Source organism: Musa acuminata, chromosome BXJ2-7 (genome assembly GCF_036884655.1).
Source record: "Musa acuminata AAA Group cultivar baxijiao chromosome BXJ2-7, Cavendish_Baxijiao_AAA, whole genome shotgun sequence".
Taxonomy (NCBI): Eukaryota; Viridiplantae; Streptophyta; class Magnoliopsida; order Zingiberales; family Musaceae; genus Musa; species Musa acuminata.
The window spans coordinates 29,223,012-29,229,523 of NC_088344.1; positions in this window are offsets into that span (position 1 = coordinate 29,223,012).

The window sequence follows — 6,512 nt, forward strand, 5'->3', positions numbered from 1 at the left end:
CAACATCATTGTGACTTTCGAATCTGATGACGGTGCAGATAAAATGAAAGCTTTCTAAGTAACATCAAAAGATAGCATTATATATCTAATATATTATTATTTAATTTAGTTTCTGACATTAAAGTTCTTTGCAAAACAATAGCATCTTATGATTTTTATACTTATAATTAATATTAGAGCTATGTTTTGAAATTAAATATTTTAGACCATAAAAATATTTTAGATTTATTTTATATTTACATATATTTATTAGCACCTTTTGTTTATGAAAAGATATTCTCCGATTTTGATTTACTATGCTTAAACGATCTATTTGTATTATCGATTTACTTTTTTATCTCATCCGTCCTATTATTTGCTTGAACGTAATGCGAGGTTCTATATGTATGATCAATGGACCATCGTCGATAGCTTATTATTGGTGATATTATTGTTAAGGATGGTAACCTCCAATAGTCACGGGTAGCGACTATACATAGTAGAAACACCATAGGGTGTGATAGTCGATGGCGACTGCATGCATGATTGCCTATGTATAGTAGCCTTATAGTGGTCGGCCTACCTTAGTTGCATGCGACTATAGCGATGCCGCTACCTATGGCGGCTGCAACATTGTCATTGCCTATAATGACTGCAGCATGTGAAAGTTGCAGTAATGCCGTTGCCTATGGCATTTACTAGCTGCAATCGACATTAATTAGATACCGAAGGCTAGTGACTACATCAGACGAAAGTGTGGGTACAACTATGCCCCTGACGACTCTCGCCATAGTTGTCAAACGGCTCATATGCATAGCCGCACATGGGCATAACGGTAGAGTACCACACGACAATCGGATAGGTTGTTGGTCAGTAGTGTAAAGATAGTCATTGCCTAAAGCGATGGTTGTAGGTCGTGCGTAGGCAACGATCGTGCACCGTGGCAACCGCATGCATCACACAACAATCGCGAAAAAGGAAGAAAGAATTATAGTTTTTCTTTTAAAATTATAGTTTGACACTTATAAATCCTTTTAATTCAAATTTACATCCTTTTTAATGGTTTTACTATTTAGAAATTATATAATTTTACTATATATCCTAAGCAAAAATATAGTTTTGCCCTAAAAAATTAGAAATATCTTACTTACATCCTCAACTATAAGATTGACTAATTTAATTTATTTTAATTAAATATTTTGATAGGACTTGATCAAGATTATTTTTTTATTACTTGATTGAATTTAGATTCGATCAATCAGGTTTTGATTGAATTCAGAGAAAGTTAAAATTTAATCAATTTTTGTCTTCGATCAACTTTAATTTTAATAGGCTTAATTGGATAAATAGTTGGTCTAAATTAGGAGCCCAATTTGAGGCTAATTCTACGCCTACCCAATTACATATGATAAATAATCTAATTTCAAGTTCCAAGTGAAATTAAAAAATTATAAATTATGATTTTCTTTTATAGTTTTATAAACTAATCACATGCATGTAAATTATAAATTATTCACATGCATATAAATAATAATTTTTAAAAAATTAAAAAAAATCTATAAATATAATTTCTTTTATAAATTATGATTTTATTTGATAAAATTTTTGCATGTGATAATTAAATATTAAATATTATTTTCCGATATTTATTTAGTTATGTAGATGCATATGCTTGAAATTATAAAATAATATTTATTTTTACATAAGAACATAATATTTAGTTAGAAAGTATGATTTTTATTTTAATTTAGAAGGTTATTTTCTTGTATTAAAGCTTATCTCCCGATCTATCTTTTAATATATTATTATACTTTTGCTTATATAATTGTTAGTAAATATATGCTGTGGTATGAAATTGGATATGAATTGGATTGAAATTACTCACAATTAAGCCCAACCCATAGGTTAGGCCATAGCCCACTGGCCAGGCCCAATCAGTAGACCAGGCCTAGCCCGTAGGCCAGGCCCAACCCACGAATCATGCCTTGGCCCGTAAACTAACCCAGCCCAACCATCATGGGTGATCACATGCGACGCACATGACCAATCCATGGGCGAGGGTTGGGCCATCTTTATGTGATGCATGCCCAATCATGTATAATGTACATGACCAGTAGATGGGCTAGCCCAATCTAGCCTCATATTATTGTTGGATTTGAGCCCAAATATTGATTAAACTAAACTAGGCTTGATTAGTCTAGATCGATTCAAGATGATTCTGACAAGTCAGTTTAACATAAATTGAACCTAATCTAGTCTAAATTATACTAGTTTAGGGTGGTTCCAGACCAGTTAAATGAGGATTAGAAATTGATTCAGTAAGGTTCTAGTAAATTGAGTTCAATTGGATCGATTGAACTAGAGTTAAAGTCAATTTAGGGCAAATTTATATTATTTGATATTGATGATATTTGAAAGAGATATTTTAAATATGTTATTTCATCCCGATATGGACATGACCAGTTTGAGATTATGTTATTTCCTTACCGAGAGCAGGTAGGGCGATTCCCTTTGGGGATTAGCGGACCGTCAAACATGACAGTTGGACGGGTCCTCCATCCGCTATTGGGAGGAACGTGTCCCCACTTTGGCGGGTGAGGGACACCACTCCATCCACTGTTGGGAGTGCGATATGAGTTTGCCTCCATTCGTTGTTGGGAGAACACAAACTCATCCCGTAGGATAAAGCCTCTCTATCCGCTGTTGGGGGAGTGCTCCTCCGGGTATTTGATATATGCCAATGGGATGATTGAATTTTGATCATGTATTCATTTTGAGTTGAGTTTGGCATTCCTACTCAGCGTTGCTGAATTTTCTTTGTTTTTTATTTTCAAAGCAGTCTCCCTCTAGTACTAAATCGGATTCCAGTGGAGAGCAGATCTTCCTCTACCGTTAGGTAAAGCCACTTGGATGATTCTTGAAGCTAACATCACTATGTTTAATTTTCTACTTATGATTTGATGAATAAAATATAATAAATATTTATAAATGATGAATAAAGTGATGTTTATCTACTTGGTTCTGAATGTGTGGAAAGATATATATAAAAAAAATCCAGAATGTGACAATTTTAACCTTAACTATTATAGTTAGGACTTTAATTTGAGTTAGCTTTGGGAGAAATCTTACCAACCCATTTAGGGGCCAATAGGGCCCTAAACAAGGCTTAACTCTAGGAAGAAGAGACTCACTAATCTAGAGAGATTATAATTTTTACTCAAGTATTCTTTCCCCCCTCTTTTGTTTAATTTATGCATCTCTATGCAGGAATAGCTAGGGTATTTATAGACCCTAATTGGCTTCAAAAATGGAGCTAAAAAAGGTCTCATCCCTGGTCGATACCACTTCTTATACTGGGCGATACCACCGCCTATAGCACTGACACTAGGCGGTACCACTGCCTGACACAATCTGGGAGACTATGTTTGGGCTGTACCATTGCCCATACTGGCGATACCACTGCCTGACATTGAGTGGTAACACCGCTCAATCTAGTGGTACTACCACTTGACACAATCTTGGAGACTGTCTCGGAGACTAAGCCATTGGCGGTGTCACCACCTGACCCAACTTTTGGGTCACTAAATGGGCCTTTCTCTTAGTCCAAAATAGCCCCAATTCGAGCCTAATTGGCCCCTAATTTAGTTGGCTTAATTACATTCTGTACCAACCTAATTACAACTAAAACTACTTCAATCTAGACAATTATTAGAAAGCATTAATCATATGTTGTCCGGCATATCATTGGTTCATCGGCACTTCGTCCAATCCTTCGGTGCATCATCCTCTTTTGCGGCCTTTTGCCCAATCAGCATATTGACCTCCGCAACTTTGATCTTTTTAGCATAATGTTCGCTTCTCTAGGCCCGATGTCCAAACTCATGGCACGAAGCCTTCTACCGACACGTCGAATGATCCTCCGGCCTGACGTCCAATCTCCTGACATATTTCACTCCAGCCCAATATTGATTCTTCCTGCTTTAATTGTCTCTTCATGATCGAAAATAGTCCTGCGTTACTCAATACACAGATTAGATCATAAACTCTATCAACATCAAAATCTGAGATTCAACAATCTCCCCCCTTTTTGATGATAACAACCAATTGATGATGGAGTTTAACTAAACTCCCCCTATCAATATATCATATTGATAGAACTTTTGAATTCATAAATAAATTATGAATCCAAGCAACATGTCATTATAAAATTATACATAATCTAAATTTCAATACATCATTCCATGCATGATCATCATCATAATTTCTCCCCCTTTGTCATCAACAAAAAGGAGAAGTGCAACTAACAAGTTTTTGAAATATAATTTCAAATCATTACATTATAAACATAATCTCAAGTTTTTGAAATATCATCATGCAAGCTAGTAATTTTCATTTTAGATGTGCACACTAGCAATTCTTTCTCTCCCTTTATCATTGACAAAAAGAAGAAGTCTCACTAGTAAATTTTTAGATATGCAAGCTAGTAAGATAATAAGTTTTAAACATGCAAGCTAGCAAGTTTTTCATATATAAAAGTTAGCAAAATTTTACATCTTTTAAAATATGTAAGATAGCCTATTTTTGCATCTTGAAATGTGTAAGTTAGCAAGCATTGCTTCTCTTGAGATTTGCAAGATAGCACTTCTTGCTTCTCTTTTGAGATGAGCAAGCTAGCAAGATTTGCTCTCTTTGCGATGTGCAAGTTTGTAACTTTTTGCTTCTCTTTTGAGTTGAGAAAGCTAGCAAGTTTTGCTCGCCCTTTGTCATTATCAAATAGAAAGGAAGAATACAATATTATAATTTTTTTCCCTTTACATCAATTTTTAAATTATGACAAAGATAAATAACAAGGATAAATTTATATCAATATTTCAATCATCAAAAATAAAAGATCAAGTCATAAATATCAAAAGATGATATATCATTTTTGATAAATTTCTTCTTTTGTAAATAGAAGGAATGATAGAAAACGATCTTGATTTAAAAAAAGCACTCTAAGTCATAAAAATCAAGAAATCAAGATCATGATCCTGAAAATGTATAAGAAGAGTTTATGCATTTGGGAGATTTAAGTCTATCATTCAAGCTAGCACTTTGTGGTTCTCTTTTGCAATATGTAGGCTAACAATTTCCTTCTTTTACAACAATGATTTAATCATATCATGAGATATACAAATCATAAATACAAAGAAATTATTTATAATAAACTTCAAATTATAAACATCAAGAAGTCTAGTGATATATCATGGTTAATTTGAATGCATCCCCCATTTTTAGTGAATACCAAGAAGAATCATAGGAGGACAATTTATGAAAAATATTAATTCATAATAAAACTTTCAAGTTGTAATCAAAAGAATAATCATGATTCGTTTGGATGAATATTCTATTAAGAGAGTGAATAATACGAGAATCAAGAAAAATATTTTATATAAAATACATCTCAAGTCGTAAACATCGATAAATGATTCGATTGGATATATCATCTTATTATTAAAATGAATCATACAAAAAGAAATCCAAAATCATCATCAAAGTCACTTTTCGGATATTTCAATGTAAGCAACATAGATAGATTCCTATAAGATTAAAAATAGCTCAAGTTATTTAGTTTTAAATTTTGTAATTGATTTCATGCATACCTTTGTCTTTTTTATGTTAAATCAAAACATGTTTAAACTCAAAAAACAAGATTTATCATAAAAATCATCAAGATTAAAGGTGTAACACATAATTCTAAAGCATAAGATTTCAAATCATCATTACTTTAAATCCTTATGCATAATATAAAATCATCAAGCATGATAGCAAACCTTTTAACATTTTCATTATATCATTATATCATTACATCATTAAAACAATAAGCATGATTTTAGTAAACATTAAGTATTTTCAATTAAAATCATTTTGTTTATTGTAGTAATGCATTTTTCTTTTCAAATGATCTAACTTTTCATGCTTAGTGTTAGGAGTTAACATGCAATTGTCATACTCAAATTTTTAATTTTTAATTTTTTAAAATCACTAGAAAAAGAAGCATAATTTTTTTATATTTTTTTATTTCTTACTAACTAGTTTAAAAATAACTCATGAAAAGTATTAAGTAATTTCATAATAAGGTTAAGGAGTTTCATTTGAGTTGTTTACCTTATTGTCGAGAGCCATCAAAGCAAAGTTCACAACTTTGTCTTTATCGGTTTGCTCCTCATCTTCGGATGCACTCGAATCATCCTAGGTCACCTTGAGTGATTTCTTCTTCTTTTTAAGTTTATTTTTATTCTTATTTTTATATTTTAATTATTGTTCATGAACTTTTTAAATTTTATAATGAGAAGTTCAAAGTCATTATCATCATCACTTAAGTTATCACTCAAGTGGAATTCTATTGTTCGAAGTGCCAAACCCTTCCTATTCTTTGGTAGGTAGTTCTCATGTTTATTTTGTATCATACAACTCATTTCATAGGTCATTAAAAACCCAATAAGTTCTTCAAGTGGAAACTTATTTAAGTCTTTTATCTTTTATATTGTAGT